The sequence below is a fragment of the Chiloscyllium punctatum genome, chromosome 18 (assembly GCF_047496795.1).
Source record: "Chiloscyllium punctatum isolate Juve2018m chromosome 18, sChiPun1.3, whole genome shotgun sequence".
Classification (NCBI taxonomy): Eukaryota; Metazoa; Chordata; class Chondrichthyes; order Orectolobiformes; family Hemiscylliidae; genus Chiloscyllium; species Chiloscyllium punctatum.
The window spans coordinates 5,489,565-5,507,414 of record NC_092756.1 but is presented as its reverse complement, the minus strand read 5'-3'; the positions used below and the strand labels follow the sequence as shown (position 1 = coordinate 5,507,414).

At 46.6% G+C, this 17,850-nt stretch overlaps 2 non-coding genes across 2 annotated transcripts; both read right to left on the bottom strand.

Moving 5' to 3' along the window:
- Positions 1-1,967: 1,967 nt before the first annotated feature.
- On the bottom strand, positions 1,968-2,040 carry trnav-uac (transfer RNA valine (anticodon UAC)). The gene has a single exon. It is a non-coding gene; the product is annotated as a tRNA-Val (tRNA).
- A 7,008-nt stretch (positions 2,041-9,048) lies between these two features.
- trnal-aag (transfer RNA leucine (anticodon AAG)) lies at positions 9,049-9,130 on the bottom strand. The gene has a single exon. It is a non-coding gene; the product is annotated as a tRNA-Leu (tRNA).
- Positions 9,131-17,850: the final 8,720 nt, after the last annotated feature.

Genomic DNA, 17,850 nt, shown 5'->3' with positions numbered 1-17,850 from the left:
TCCAGTAAAAGCTCAACTTGCCTGGAACAGAAAGCAAGAGTAGAGCCGCTGGCGATTTTCCGCGCGGGAGGCGAACACGAGCATGACAGCACAGACACTTTGGAAAATTCGGCACTTACCAACACCACAATCAATTCCCCGGGAAGCAAACTCATTTTGCTTCTGTTTTAAACAGAAATGCCGCAGGGGATCGAAACAGCATTTAAACTAGCTGCTCCGCAGAAATGGCAGCGGTGGGATTCGAACCCACGCCTCTGTCGAGACTGGAGCCTTATTCCAGCGCCTTAGACCGCTCGGCCACACTACCAACACGCCCACGACTCCCTTTTCTTGCACTTCCAATTGTGTTCCTGCATAACAACAGATGTAAACTCACGTGAAAAGGGTTCCATGATCCCTCTCCGACTCGCACAGCTGCTGGGATGTGCCCGTCTACAATATCAATTTCTCAGCAGTTAACGATAGCCCATCAATCCAGACAAAAATCACTGGTAAACTGAGTCTATCTTCTCAGACTTCGATTCAGCTACAGATGTATCTGTGAGTGCGTGAGAATATATGATCGGTTATGATTGGGTCAAATTACCATGAGCTACTTGACATTACTGCAATTTCGATTCTTGCTTTGCTCAATGATTTCACCCATTGCTCGAAACAGGACAACTTTCACGTTTACACGGAACATGAAACACACCGGACTACAGGGGAAATGCACAAAGCTGAGCAGGCCGTGTCCCAAATCATACCGTGCAGCATAGTTTCAGTCACTGTGTCTGTTTTGCAGAATAAGGTTCCCAAAGAATGTTCCACCCTAAAACCGGAGGTAGCATTACAATCCGAGAAGGACAGATTACATTGTGAGGAAGGTCTGACCTCGGGGCCGGTTCGAGATGCCACTTTCCTTGCCTTTTACCTAACCGTGCAATTTGCTGCAGATTGCACCTGGACATGAGCCTCATGGATACCAACTGCGTTGGAAACCTGTGTGGGAATCGATGAGAATAAGCGACTCAATAAAGTTTAACAAGTTCCATGGTGCTTTTTAGAAATGCAGTTTCTCTTCACCTCAATCCAAAAGGCAGTTTCCGAACATAGTAACAGAAGTCAAAAGGTAATTACCTCACCCCACCCCCACTCCGGAAGAGGTGCTAACTGCCCTTGATTGCTTTTTGTTCACGATGTGAAGAGCTCTCACGCCTGAGTCACCGTCACGTCTCTGGTTGCTGAGTGAATCACAACGAAGGACTTTCTCCAGAGCTGCAACTGCCTCACTTCCCCACTCGCCCTCCCCGTTTACATTTTCCTGCTCGTCAGTGATTTAATGAAAACCAAATGGATGCGATGTCATTCTGTAGCCTCTCTGTCGATTCCTCCGTTTCCGTTCCAACCTGGCTTAGATCTCGGGGCGCACCTTAATACTAGCGACGCTATGAAAGCACAGGTCCAGAGGTTCCTCTGAGAGTGGAATTTCATTCATTGCTGTTGCTGATTGAATGAGCCACTAACGTGCGAACTGCTCCAAAACATGATTCAGGACCTCTGGTGCCAATTCTCACACGTTGAATAACGACAGACACCTTCCAAATGAGGTCTTTCAGAGACGACTTTGGGATACATTTGACAGACAGACTAGTTGAGGAATCCGTGGTGCACTGTGACACCAGCACATCAGCTTCTTCCCTGTCTTTGAACCGGGCCGCCTGCGCAAGGAATGCGAATGCGGTAATGCTTTTCGTGGAAGGATCAGAAGGGGGTAACTACACTCTCAAACAGAATGGCATATGATCAGAACCAGGTTGGAGAAAAACTTCACAATGCTTTTGCACAGTAATTAAACGGAGCGGCATTGCATTGCACTACGAGCGACGATTTATTCGAGCAAACTCGAAGGCAGGTCTGCACATGGGAAAGCAAGCAAGAAAGCTCCGTTCTTGTCGATGTCAAAGGCTGCAGTTGAAGAGCAAAGCAGTTTCTGCCCAGTTTCGAACTGGGGACTTTTCGCGTGTAAGGCGAACGTGATGACCACTACACTACAGAAACAAGCCTCGGTCGTCCCCGCTGCAGCTCAGTGGCATCCAGCACAGAATGTTGAAGCCATTCGACCTTTCACCTTTCTGTTTCCGTTAGCTCGTTGTTTAATGGGACTTGTTTAATTTTGGCTATGTGGTGAGCATGGACGAGATACACCGAAGTATCTGTTTCCACGCGGTGTACCCCAATAACGTTGTGCCGCTTACACCTGCTTTAAAGAATTACGTTTTTGCGGAGCTTACCGTCGCAGTCTGTGGCAAAATCTTTTCGTCTGTTCGACTGCTCACGGGAAAGGTAGCATTGTGAAACACTGCAGAAACGAACGACTTCCTTACTTTTGCTCCGACTGACCATACTCCGTGAAAATTTCCCAGATTCTCAGTTGAGGATTTTTGCAGCTGGAAGTTACCTCAGAAACCCTGTTAATTCGTAATGTATTGAGCGAATCGCAAAACAGAAAGCATTTAACACGGAACACAAACAAAACGGGAAAACCAAATGCATTTTCAGACACAGCGAGCATGAATGCTAAATGTGAGACAGTCAGGGGGCATGAGCCATAACGTAATCACACAACTAACAACAGGGCAATTCCAAACTACTCTTTCAAACATACTGGAGCCTGAGTGCGCCATCACTTCCCAGACAATGCTGCAAAGAGACAAAAAAAGAACATAATAAGAATGGGCCATAAAAAGTGAATTTCACCAATCACAGTCTCGATTAGATTACCTTTCCCTTCCGATGACTCCAGGACTGAAATGAAGGAAGTGGGAGAAATTCAATAACATATGACATCGAAATACATTGGAACGATTTTCTCATTGGCCAGAAAACCAAATAACGACGAGTCGAGTCACCGTAGGACTCTGTTTCGCAACAACGATGAAATAGCAGTCTCCATTCGGTTCCAGTAAAAGCTCAACTTGCCTGGAACAGAAAGCAAGAGTAGAGCCGCTGGCGATTTTCCGCGCGGGAGGCGAACACGAGCATGACAGCACAGACACTTTGGAAAATTCGGCACTTACCAACACCACAATCAATTCCCCGGGAAGCAAACTCATTTTGCTTCTGTTTTAAACAGAAATGCCGCAGGGGATCGAAACAGCATTTAAACTAGCTGCTCCGCAGAAATGGCAGCGGTGGGATTCGAACCCACGCCTCTGTCGAGACTGGAGCCTTATTCCAGCGCCTTAGACCGCTCGGCCACACTACCACCACGCCCACGACTCCCTTTTCTTGCACTTCCAATTGTGTTCCTGCATAACAACAGATGTAAACTCACGTGAAAAGGGTTCCATGATCCCTCTCCGACTCGCACAGCTGCTGGGATGTGCCCGTCTACAATATCAATTTCTCAGCAGTTAACGATAGCCCATCAATCCAGACAAAAATCACTGGTAAACTGAGTCTATCTTCTCAGACTTCGATTCAGCTACAGATGTATCTGTGAGTGCGTGAGAATATATGATCGGTTATGATTGGGTCAAATTACCATGAGCTACTTGACATTACTGCAATTTCGATTCTTGCTTTGCTCAATGATTTCACCCATTGCTCGAAACAGGACAACTTTCACGTTTACACGGAACATGAAACACACCGGACTACAGGGGAAATGCACAAAGCTGAGCAGGCCGTGTCCCAAATCATACCGTGCAGCATAGTTTCAGTCACTGTGTCTGTTTTGCAGAATAAGGTTCCCAAAGAATGTTCCACCCTAAAACCGGAGGTAGCATTACAATCCGAGAAGGACAGATTACATTGTGAGGAAGGTCTGACCTCGGGGCCGGTTCGAGATGCCACTTTCCTTGCCTTTTACCTAACCGTGCAATTTGCTGCAGATTGCACCTGGACATGAGCCTCATGGATACCAACTGAGTTGGAAACCTGTGTGGGAATCGATGAGAATAAGCGACTCAATAAAGTTTAACAAGTTCCATGGTGCTTTTTAGAAATGCAGTTTCTCTTCACCTCAATCCAAAAGGCAGTTTCCGAACATAGTAACAGAAGTCAAAAGGTAATTACCTCACCCCACCCCCACTCCGGAAGAGGTGCTAACTGCCCTTGATTGCTTTTTGTTCACGGTGTGAAGAGCTCTCACGCCTGAGTCACCGTCACGTCTCTGGTTGCTGAGTGAATCACAACGAAGGACTTTCTCCAGAGCTGCAACTGCCTCACTTCCCCACTCGCCCTCCCCGTTTACATTTTCCTGTTCGTCAGTGATTTAATGAAAACCAAATGGATGCGATGTCATTCTGTAGCCTCTCTGTCGATTCCTCCGTTTCCGTTCCAACCTGGCTTAGATCTCGGGGCGCACCTTAATACTAGCGACGCTATGAAAGCACAGGTCCAGAGGTTCCTCTGAGAGTGGAATTTCTTTCATTGCTGTTGCTGATTGAATGAGCCACTAACGTGCGAACTGCTCCAACACATGATTCAGGACCTCTGGTGCCAATTCTAACACGTTGAATAACGACAGACACCTTCCAAATGAGGTCTTTCAGAGACGACTTTGGGATACATTTGACAGACAGACTAGTTGAGGAATCCGTGGTGCACTGTGACACCAGCACATCAGCTTCTTCCCTGTCTTTGAACCGGGCCGCCTGCGCAAGGAATGCGAATGCGGTAATGCTTTTCGTGGAAGGATCAGAAGGGGGTAACTACACTCTCAAACAGAATGGCATATGATCAGAACCAGGTTGGAGAAAAACTTTACAATGCTTTTGCACAGTAATTAAACGGAGCGGCATTGCATTGCACTACGAGCGACGATTTATTCGAGCAAACTCGGAGGCAGGTTTGCACATGGGAAAGCAAGCAAGAAAGCTCCGTTCTTGTCGATGTCAAAGGCTGCAGTTGAAGAGCAAAGCAGTTTCTGCCCAGTTTCGAACTGGGGACCTTGCGCGTGTAAGGCGAACGTGATGACCACTACACTACAGAGACAAGCCTCGGTCGTCCCCGCTGCAGCTCAGTGGCATCCAGCACTGAAAGTTGAAGCCATTCGACCTTTCACCTTTCTGTTTCCGTTAGCTCGTTGTTTAATGGGACTTGTTTAATTTTGGCTATGTGGTGAGCATGGACGAGATACACCGAAGTATCTGTTTCCACGCGGTGTACCCCAATAACGTTGTGTCGCTTACACCTGCTTTAAAGAATTACGTTTTTGCGGAGCTTACCGTCGCAGTCTGTGGCAAAATCTTTTCGTCTGTTCGACTGCTCACGGGAAAGGTAGCATTGTGAAACACTGCAGAAACGAACGACTTCCTTACTTTTGCTCCGACTGACCATACTCCGTGAAAATTTCCCAGATTCTCAGTTGAGGATTTTTGCAGCTGGAAGTTACCTCAGAAACCCTGTTAATTCGTAATGTATTGAGCGAATCGCAAAACAGAAAGCATTTAACACGGAACACAAACAAAACGGGAAAACCAAATGCATTTTCAGACACAGCGAGCATGAATGCTAAATGTGAGACAGTCAGGGGGCATGAGCCATAACGTAATCACACAACTAACAACAGGGCAATTCCAAACTACTCTTTCAAACATACTGGAGCCTGAGTGCACCACCACTTCCCAGACAATGCTGCAAAGAGACAAAGAAAGAACATAATAAGAATGGGCCATAAAAAGTGAATTTCACCAATCACAGTCTCGATTAGATTACCTTTCCCTTCCGATGACTCCAGGACTGAAATGAAGGAAGTGGGAGAAATTCAATAACATATGACATCGAAATACATTGGAACGATTTTCTCATTGGCCAGAAAACCAAATAACGACGAGTCGAGTCACCGTAGGACTCTGTTTCGCAACAACGATGAAATAGCAGTCTCCATTCGGTTCCAGTAAAAGCTCAACTTGCCTGGAACAGAAAGCAACAGTCGAGCCGCTGGCGATTTTCCGCGCGGGAGGCGAACACGAGCATGACAGCACAGACACTTTGGAAAATTCGGCACTTACCAACACCACAATCAATTCCCCGGGAAGCAAACTCATTTTGCTTCTGTTTTAAACAGAAATGCCGCAGGGGATCGAAACAGCATTTAAACTAGCTGCTCCGCAGAAATGGGATTCGAAATGGGATTCGAACCCACGCCTCTGTCGAGACTGGAGCCTTAATCCAGCGCCTTAGACCGCTCGGCCACACTACCAACACGCCCACGACTCCATTTTCTTGCACTTCCAATTGTGTTCCTGCATAACAACAGATGTAAACTCACGTGAAAAGGGTTCCATGATCCCTCTCCGACTCGCACAGCTGCTGGGATGTGCCCGTCCACAATATCAATTTCTCAGCAGTTAACGATAGCCCATCAATCCAGACAAAAATCACTGGTAAACTGAGTCTATCTTCTCAGACTTCGATTCAGCTACAGATGTATCTGTGAGTGCGTGAGAATATATGATCGGTTATGATTGGGTCAAATTACCATGAGCTACTTGACATTACTGCAATTTCGATTCTTGCTTTGCTCAATGATTTCACCCATTGCTCGAAACAGGACAACTTTCACGTTTACACGGAACATGAAACACACCGGACTACAGGGGAAATGCACAAAGCTGAGCAGGCCGTGTCCCAAATCATACCGTGCAGCATAGTTTCAGTCACTGTGTCTGTTTTGCAGAATAAGGTTCCCAAAGAATGTTCCACCCTAAAACCGGAGGTAGCATTACAATCCGAGAAGGACAGATTACATTGTGAGGAAGGTCTGACCTCGGGGCCGGTTCGAGATGCCACTTTCCTTGCCTTTTACCTAACCGTGCAATTTGCTGCAGATTGCACCTGGACATGAGCCTCATGGATACCAACTGAGTTGGAAACCTGTGTGGGAATCGATGAGAATAAGCGACTCAATAAAGTTTAACAAGTTCCATGGTGCTTTTTAGAAATGCAGTTTCTCTTCACCTCAATCCAAAAGGCAGTTTCCGAACATAGTAACAGAAGTCAAAAGGTAATTACCTCACCCCACCCCCACTCCGGAAGAGGTGCTAACTGCCCTTGATTGCTTTTTGTTCACGATGTGAAGAGCTCTCACGCCTGAGTCACCGTCACGTCTCTGGTTGCTGAGTGAATCACAACGAAGGACTTTCTCCAGAGCTGCAACTGCCTCACTTCCCCACTCGCCCTCCCCGTTTACATTTTCCTGTTCGTCAGTGATTTAATGAAAACCAAATGGATGCGATGTCATTCTGTAGCCTCTCTGTCGATTCCTCCGTTTCCGTTCCAACCTGGCTTAGATCTCGGGGCGCACCTTAATACTAGCGACGCTATGAAAGCACAGGTCCAGAGGTTCCTCTGAGAGTGGAATTTCTTTCATTGCTGTTGCTGATTGAATGAGCCACTAACGTGCGAACTGCTCCAAAACATGATTCAGGACCTCTGGTGCCAATTCTAACACGTTGAATAACGACAGACACCTTCCAAATGAGGTCTTTCAGAGACGACTTTGGGATACATTTGACAGACAGACTAGTTGAGGAATCCGTGGTGCACTGTGACACCAGCACATCAGCTTCTTCCCTGTCTTTGAACCGGGCCGCCTGCGCAAGGAATGCGAATGCGGTAATGCTTTTCGTGGAAGGATCAGAAGGGGGTAACTACACTCTCAAACAGAATGGCATATGATCAGAACCAGGTTGGAGAAAAACTTTACAATGCTTTTGCACAGTAATTAAACGGAGCGGCATTGCATTGCACTACGAGCGACGATTTATTCGAGCAAACTCGGAGGCAGGTTTGCACATGGGAAAGCAAGCAAGAAAGCTCCGTTCTTGTCGATGTCAAAGGCTGCAGTTGAAGAGCAAAGCAGTTTCTGCCCAGTTTCGAACTGGGGACCTTGCGCGTGTAAGGCGAACGTGATGACCACTACACTACAGAGACAAGCCTCGGTCGTCCCCGCTGCAGCTCAGTGGCATCCAGCACTGAAAGTTGAAGCCATTCGACCTTTCACCTTTCTGTTTCCGTTAGCTCGTTGTTTAATGGGACTTGTTTAATTTTGGCTATGTGGTGAGCATGGACGAGATACACCGAAGTATCTGTTTCCACGCGGTGTACCCCAATAACGTTGTGTCGCTTACACCTGCTTTAAAGAATTACGTTTTTGCGGAGCTTACCGTCGCAGTCTGTGGCAAAATCTTTTCGTCTGTTCGACTGCTCACGGGAAAGGTAGCATTGTGAAACACTGCAGAAACGAACGACTTCCTTACTTTTGCTCCGACTGACCATACTCCGTGAAAATTTCCCAGATTCTCAGTTGAGGATTTTTGCAGCTGGAAGTTACCTCAGAAACCCTGTTAATTCGTAATGTATTGAGCGAATCGCAAAACAGAAAGCATTTAACACGGAACACAAACAAAACGGGAAAACCAAATGCATTTTCAGACACAGCGAGCATGAATGCTAAATGTGAGACAGTCAGGGGGCATGAGCCATAACGTAATCACACAACTAACAACAGGGCAATTCCAAACTACTCTTTCAAACATACTGGAGCCTGAGTGCACCACCACTTCCCAGACAATGCTGCAAAGAGACAAAAAAAGAACATAATAAGAATGGGCCATAAAAAGTGAATTTCACCAATCACAGTTTCGATTAGATTACCTTTCCCTTCCGATGACTCCAGGACTGAAATGAAGGAAGTGGGAGAAATTCAATAACATATGACATCGAAATACATTGGAACGATTTTCTCATTGGCCAGAAAACCAAATAACGACGAGTCGAGTCACCGTAGGACTCTGTTTCGCAACAACGATGAAATAGCAGTCTCCATTCGGTTCCAGTAAAAGCTCAACTTGCCTGGAACAGAAAGCAACAGTCGAGCCGCTGGCGATTTTCCGCGCGGGAGGCGAACACGAGCATGACAGCACAGACACTTTGGAAAATTCGGCACTTACCAACACCACAATCAATTCCCCGGGAAGCAAACTCATTTTGCTTCTGTTTTAAACAGAAATGCCGCAGGGGATCGAAACAGCATTTAAACTAGCTGCTCCGCAGAAATGGCAGCGGTGGGATTCGAACCCACGCCTCTGTCGAGACTGGAGCCTTAATCCAGCGCCTTAGACCGCTCGGCCACACTACCAACACACCCACGACTCCATTTTCTTGCACTTCCAATTGTGTTCCTGCATAACAACAGATGTAAACTCACGTGAAAAGGGTTCCATGATCCCTCTCCGACTCGCACAGCTGCTGGGATGTGCCCGTCCACAATATCAATTTCTCAGCAGTTAACGATAGCCCATCAATCCAGACAAAAATCACTGGTAAACTGAGTCTATCTTCTCAGACTTCGATTCAGCTACAGATGTATCTGTGAGTGCGTGAGAATATATGATCGGTTATGATTGGGTCAAATTACCATGAGCTACTTGACATTACTGCAATTTCGATTCTTGCTTTGCTCAATGATTTCACCCATTGCTCGAAACAGGACAACTTTCACGTTTACACGGAACATGAAACACACCGGACTACAGGGGAAATGCACAAAGCTGAGCAGGCCGTGTCCCAAATCATACCGTGCAGCATAGTTTCAGTCACTGTGTCTGTTTTGCAGAATAAGGTTCCCAAAGAATGTTCCACCCTAAAACCGGAGGTAGCATTACAATCCGAGAAGGACAGATTACATTGTGAGGAAGGTCTGACCTCGGGGCCGGTTCGAGATGCCACTTTCCTTGCCTTTTACCTAACCGTGCAATTTGCTGCAGATTGCACCTGGACATGAGCCTCATGGATACCAACTGAGTTGGAAACCTGTGTGGGAATCGATGAGAATAAGCGACTCAATAAAGTTTAACAAGTTCCATGGTGCTTTTTAGAAATGCAGTTTCTCTTCACCTCAATCCAAAAGGCAGTTTCCGAACATAGTAACAGAAGTCAAAAGGTAATTACCTCACCCCACCCCCACTCCGGAAGAGGTGCTAACTGCCCTTGATTGCTTTTTGTTCACGATGTGAAGAGCTCTCACGCCTGAGTCACCGTCACGTCTCTGGTTGCTGAGTGAATCACAACGAAGGACTTTCTCCAGAGCTGCAACTGCCTCACTTCCCCACTCGCCCTCCCCGTTTACATTTTCCTGTTCGTCAGTGATTTAATGAAAACCAAATGGATGCGATGTCATTCTGTAGCCTCTCTGTCGATTCCTCCGTTTCCGTTCCAACCTGGCTTAGATCTCGGGGCGCACCTTAATACTAGCGACGCTATGAAAGCACAGGTCCAGAGGTTCCTCTGAGAGTGGAATTTCTTTCATTGCTGTTGCTGATTGAATGAGCCACTAACGTGCGAACTGCTCCAAAACATGATTCAGGACCTCTGGTGCCAATTCTAACACGTTGAATAACGACAGACACCTTCCAAATGAGGTCTTTCAGAGACGACTTTGGGATACATTTGACAGACAGACTAGTTGAGGAATCCGTGGTGCACTGTGACACCAGCACATCAGCTTCTTCCCTGTCTTTGAACCGGGCCGCCTGCGCAAGGAATGCGAATGCGGTAATGCTTTTCGTGGAAGGATCAGAAGGGGGTAACTACACTCTCAAACAGAATGGCATATGATCAGAACCAGGTTGGAGAAAAACTTTACAATGCTTTTGCACAGTAATTAAACGGAGCGGCATTGCATTGCACTACGAGCGACGATTTATTCGAGCAAACTCGGAGGCAGGTTTGCACATGGGAAAGCAAGCAAGAAAGCTCCGTTCTTGTCGATGTCAAAGGCTGCAGTTGAAGAGCAAAGCAGTTTCTGCCCAGTTTCGAACTGGGGACCTTGCGCGTGTAAGGCGAACGTGATGACCACTACACTACAGAGACAAGCCTCGGTCGTCCCCGCTGCAGCTCAGTGGCATCCAGCACTGAAAGTTGAAGCCATTCGACCTTTCACCTTTCTGTTTCCGTTAGCTCGTTGTTTAATGGGACTTGTTTAATTTTGGCTATGTGGTGAGCATGGACGAGATACACCGAAGTATCTGTTTCCACGCGGTGTACCCCAATAACGTTGTGTCGCTTACACCTGCTTTAAAGAATTACGTTTTTGCGGAGCTTACCGTCGCAGTCTGTGGCAAAATCTTTTCGTCTGTTCGACTGCTCACGGGAAAGGTAGCATTGTGAAACACTGCAGAAACGAACGACTTCCTTACTTTTGCTCCGACTGACCATACTCCGTGAAAATTTCCCAGATTCTCAGTTGAGGATTTTTGCAGCTGGAAGTTACCTCAGAAACCCTGTTAATTCGTAATGTATTGAGCGAATCGCAAAACAGAAAGCATTTAACACGGAACACAAACAAAACGGGAAAACCAAATGCATTTTCAGACACAGCGAGCATGAATGCTAAATGTGAGACAGTCAGGGGGCATGAGCCATAACGTAATCACACAACTAACAACAGGGCAATTCCAAACTACTCTTTCAAACATACTGGAGCCTGAGTGCACCACCACTTCCCAGACAATGCTGCAAAGAGACAAAGAAAGAACATAATAAGAATGGGCCATAAAAAGTGAATTTCACCAATCACAGTCTCGATTAGATTACCTTTCCCTTCCGATGACTCCAGGACTGAAATGAAGGAAGTGGGAGAAATTCAATAACATATGACATCGAAATACATTGGAACGATTTTCTCATTGGCCAGAAAACCAAATAACGACGAGTCGAGTCACCGTAGGACTCTGTTTCGCAACAACGATGAAATAGCAGTCTCCATTCGGTTCCAGTAAAAGCTCAACTTGCCTGGAACAGAAAGCAACAGTCGAGCCGCTGGCGATTTTCCGCGCGGGAGGCGAACACGAGCATGACAGCACAGACACTTTGGAAAATTCGGCACTTACCAACACCACAATCAATTCCCCGGGAAGCAAACTCATTTTGCTTCTGTTTTAAACAGAAATGCCGCAGGGGATCGAAACAGCATTTAAACTAGCTGCTCCGCAGAAATGGGATTCGAACCCACGCCTCTGTCGAGACTGGAGCCTTAATCCAGCGCCTTAGACCGCTCGGCCACACTACCAACACGCCCACGACTCCATTTTCTTGCACTTCCAATTGTGTTCCTGCATAACAACAGATGTAAACTCACGTGAAAAGGGTTCCATGATCCCTCTCCGACTCGCACAGCTGCTGGGATGTGCCCGTCCACAATATCAATTTCTCAGCAGTTAACGATAGCCCATCAATCCAGACAAAAATCACTGGTAAACTGAGTCTATCTTCTCAGACTTCGATTCAGCTACAGATGTATCTGTGAGTGCGTGAGAATATATGATCGGTTATGATTGGGTCAAATTACCATGAGCTACTTGACATTACTGCAATTTCGATTCTTGCTTTGCTCAATGATTTCACCCATTGCTCGAAACAGGACAACTTTCACGTTTACACGGAACATGAAACACACCGGACTACAGGGGAAATGCACAAAGCTGAGCAGGCCGTGTCCCAAATCATACCGTGCAGCATAGTTTCAGTCACTGTGTCTGTTTTGCAGAATAAGGTTCCCAAAGAATGTTCCACCCTAAAACCGGAGGTAGCATTACAATCCGAGAAGGACAGATTACATTGTGAGGAAGGTCTGACCTCGGGGCCGGTTCGAGATGCCACTTTCCTTGCCTTTTACCTAACCGTGCAATTTGCTGCAGATTGCACCTGGACATGAGCCTCATGGATACCAACTGAGTTGGAAACCTGTGTGGGAATCGATGAGAATAAGCGACTCAATAAAGTTTAACAAGTTCCATGGTGCTTTTTAGAAATGCAGTTTCTCTTCACCTCAATCCAAAAGGCAGTTTCCGAACATAGTAACAGAAGTCAAAAGGTAATTACCTCACCCCACCCCCACTCCGGAAGAGGTGCTAACTGCCCTTGATTGCTTTTTGTTCACGATGTGAAGAGCTCTCACGCCTGAGTCACCGTCACGTCTCTGGTTGCTGAGTGAATCACAACGAAGGACTTTCTCCAGAGCTGCAACTGCCTCACTTCCCCACTCGCCCTCCCCGTTTACATTTTCCTGTTCGTCAGTGATTTAATGAAAACCAAATGGATGCGATGTCATTCTGTAGCCTCTCTGTCGATTCCTCCGTTTCCGTTCCAACCTGGCTTAGATCTCGGGGCGCACCTTAATACTAGCGACGCTATGAAAGCACAGGTCCAGAGGTTCCTCTGAGAGTGGAATTTCTTTCATTGCTGTTGCTGATTGAATGAGCCACTAACGTGCGAACTGCTCCAAAACATGATTCAGGACCTCTGGTGCCAATTCTAACACGTTGAATAACGACAGACACCTTCCAAATGAGGTCTTTCAGAGACGACTTTGGGATACATTTGACAGACAGACTAGTTGAGGAATCCGTGGTGCACTGTGACACCAGCACATCAGCTTCTTCCCTGTCTTTGAACCGGGCCGCCTGCGCAAGGAATGCGAATGCGGTAATGCTTTTCGTGGAAGGATCAGAAGGGGGTAACTACACTCTCAAACAGAATGGCATATGATCAGAACCAGGTTGGAGAAAAACTTTACAATGCTTTTGCACAGTAATTAAACGGAGCGGCATTGCATTGCACTACGAGCGACGATTTATTCGAGCAAACTCGGAGGCAGGTTTGCACATGGGAAAGCAAGCAAGAAAGCTCCGTTCTTGTCGATGTCAAAGGCTGCAGTTGAAGAGCAAAGCAGTTTCTGCCCAGTTTCGAACTGGGGACCTTGCGCGTGTAAGGCGAACGTGATGACCACTACACTACAGAGACAAGCCTCGGTCGTCCCCGCTGCAGCTCAGTGGCATCCAGCACTGAAAGTTGAAGCCATTCGACCTTTCACCTTTCTGTTTCCGTTAGCTCGTTGTTTAATGGGACTTGTTTAATTTTGGCTATGTGGTGAGCATGGACGAGATACACCGAAGTATCTGTTTCCACGCGGTGTACCCCAATAACGTTGTGTCGCTTACACCTGCTTTAAAGAATTACGTTTTTGCGGAGCTTACCGTCGCAGTCTGTGGCAAAATCTTTTCGTCTGTTCGACTGCTCACGGGAAAGGTAGCATTGTGAAACACTGCAGAAACGAACGACTTCCTTACTTTTGCTCCGACTGACCATACTCCGTGAAAATTTCCCAGATTCTCAGTTGAGGATTTTTGCAGCTGGAAGTTACCTCAGAAACCCTGTTAATTCGTAATGTATTGAGCGAATCGCAAAACAGAAAGCATTTAACACGGAACACAAACAAAACGGGAAAACCAAATGCATTTTCAGACACAGCGAGCATGAATGCTAAATGTGAGACAGTCAGGGGGCATGAGCCATAACGTAATCACACAACTAACAACAGGGCAATTCCAAACTACTCTTTCAAACATACTGGAGCCTGAGTGCACCACCACTTCCCAGACAATGCTGCAAAGAGACAAAGAAAGAACATAATAAGAATGGGCCATAAAAAGTGAATTTCACCAATCACAGTCTCGATTAGATTACCTTTCCCTTCCGATGACTCCAGGACTGAAATGAAGGAAGTGGGAGAAATTCAATAACATATGACATCGAAATACATTGGAACGATTTTCTCATTGGCCAGAAAACCAAATAACGACGAGTCGAGTCACCGTAGGACTCTGTTTCGCAACAACGATGAAATAGCAGTCTCCATTCGGTTCCAGTAAAAGCTCAACTTGCCTGGAACAGAAAGCAACAGTCGAGCCGCTGGCGATTTTCCGCGCGGGAGGCGAACACGAGCATGACAGCACAGACACTTTGGAAAATTCGGCACTTACCAACACCACAATCAATTCCCCGGGAAGCAAACTCATTTTGCTTCTGTTTTAAACAGAAATGCCGCAGGGGATCGAAACAGCATTTAAACTAGCTGCTCCGCAGAAATGGGATTCGAACCCACGCCTTTGTCGAGACTGGAGCCTTAATCCAGCGCCTTAGACCGCTCGGCCACACTACCAACACGCCCACGACTCCATTTTCTTGCACTTCCAATTGTGTTCCTGCATAACAACAGATGTAAACTCACGTGAAAAGGGTTCCATGATCCCTCTCCGACTCGCACAGCTGCTGGGATGTGCCCGTCCACAATATCAATTTCTCAGCAGTTAACGATAGCCCATCAATCCAGACAAAAATCACTGGTAAACTGAGTCTATCTTCTCAGACTTCGATTCAGCTACAGATGTATCTGTGAGTGCGTGAGAATATATGATCGGTTATGATTGGGTCAAATTACCATGAGCTACTTGACATTACTGCAATTTCGATTCTTGCTTTGCTCAATGATTTCACCCATTGCTCGAAACAGGACAACTTTCACGTTTACACGGAACATGAAACACACCGGACTACAGGGGAAATGCACAAAGCTGAGCAGGCCGTGTCCCAAATCATACCGTGCAGCATAGTTTCAGTCACTGTGTCTGTTTTGCAGAATAAGGTTCCCAAAGAATGTTCCACCCTAAAACCGGAGGTAGCATTACAATCCGAGAAGGACAGATTACATTGTGAGGAAGGTCTGACCTCGGGGCCGGTTCGAGATGCCACTTTCCTTGCCTTTTACCTAACCGTGCAATTTGCTGCAGATTGCACCTGGACATGAGCCTCATGGATACCAACTGAGTTGGAAACCTGTGTGGGAATCGATGAGAATAAGCGACTCAATAAAGTTTAACAAGTTCCATGGTGCTTTTTAGAAATGCAGTTTCTCTTCACCTCAATCCAAAAGGCAGTTTCCGAACATAGTAACAGAAGTCAAAAGGTAATTACCTCACCCCACCCCCACTCCGGAAGAGGTGCTAACTGCCCTTGATTGCTTTTTGTTCACGATGTGAAGAGCTCTCACGCCTGAGTCACCGTCACGTCTCTGGTTGCTGAGTGAATCACAACGAAGGACTTTCTCCAGAGCTGCAACTGCCTCACTTCCCCACTCGCCCTCCCCGTTTACATTTTCCTGTTCGTCAGTGATTTAATGAAAACCAAATGGATGCGATGTCATTCTGTAGCCTCTCTGTCGATTCCTCCGTTTCCGTTCCAACCTGGCTTAGATCTCGGGGCGCACCTTAATACTAGCGACGCTATGAAAGCACAGGTCCAGAGGTTCCTCTGAGAGTGGAATTTCTTTCATTGCTGTTGCTGATTGAATGAGCCACTAACGTGCGAACTGCTCCAAAACATGATTCAGGACCTCTGGTGCCAATTCTAACACGTTGAATAACGACAGACACCTTCCAAATGAGGTCTTTCAGAGACGACTTTGGGATACATTTGACAGACAGACTAGTTGAGGAATCCGTGGTGCACTGTGACACCAGCACATCAGCTTCTTCCCTGTCTTTGAACCGGGCCGCCTGCGCAAGGAATGCGAATGCGGTAATGCTTTTCGTGGAAGGATCAGAAGGGGGTAACTACACTCTCAAACAGAATGGCATATGATCAGAACCAGGTTGGAGAAAAACTTTACAATGCTTTTGCACAGTAATTAAACGGAGCGGCATTGCATTGCACTACGAGCGACGATTTATTCGAGCAAACTCGGAGGCAGGTTTGCACATGGGAAAGCAAGCAAGAAAGCTCCGTTCTTGTCGATGTCAAAGGCTGCAGTTGAAGAGCAAAGCAGTTTCTGCCCAGTTTCGAACTGGGGACCTTGCGCGTGTAAGGCGAACGTGATGACCACTACACTACAGAGACAAGCCTCGGTCGTCCCCGCTGCAGCTCAGTGGCATCCAGCACTGAAAGTTGAAGCCATTCGACCTTTCACCTTTCTGTTTCCGTTAGCTCGTTGTTTAATGGGACTTGTTTAATTTTGGCTATGTGGTGAGCATGGACGAGATACACCGAAGTATCTGTTTCCACGCGGTGTACCCCAATAACGTTGTGTCGCTTACACCTGCTTTAAAGAATTACGTTTTTGCGGAGCTTACCGTCGCAGTCTGTGGCAAAATCTTTTCGTCTGTTCGACTGCTCACGGGAAAGGTAGCATTGTGAAACACTGCAGAAACGAACGACTTCCTTACTTTTGCTCCGACTGACCATACTCCGTGAAAATTTCCCAGATTCTCAGTTGAGGATTTTTGCAGCTGGAAGTTACCTCAGAAACCCTGTTAATTCGTAATGTATTGAGCGAATCGCAAAACAGAAAGCATTTAACACGGAACACAAACAAAACGGGAAAACCAAATGCATTTTCAGACACAGCGAGCATGAATGCTAAATGTGAGACAGTCAGGGGGCATGAGCCATAACGTAATCACACAACTAACAACAGGGCAATTCCAAACTACTCTTTCAAACATACTGGAGCCTGAGTGCACCACCACTTCCCAGACAATGCTGCAAAGAGACAAAAAAAGAACATAATAAGAATGGGCCATAAAAAGTGAATTTCACCAATCACAGTCTCGATTAGATTACCTTTCCCTTCCGATGACTCCAGGACTGAAATGAAGGAAGTGGGAGAAATTCAATAACATATGACATCGAAATACATTGGAACGATTTTCTCATTGGCCAGAAAACCAAATAACGACGAGTCGAGTCACCGTAGGACTCTGTTTCGCAACAACGATGAAATAGCAGTCTCCATTCGGTTCCAGTAAAAGCTCAACTTGCCTGGAACAGAAAGCAACAGTCGAGCCGCTGGCGATTTTCCGCGCGGGAGGCGAACACGAGCATGACAGCACAGACACTTTGGAAAATTCGGCACTTACCAACACCACAATCAATTCCCCGGGAAGCAAACTCATTTTGCTTCTGTTTTAAACAGAAATGCCGCAGGGGATCGAAACAGCATTTAAACTAGCTGCTCCGCAGAAA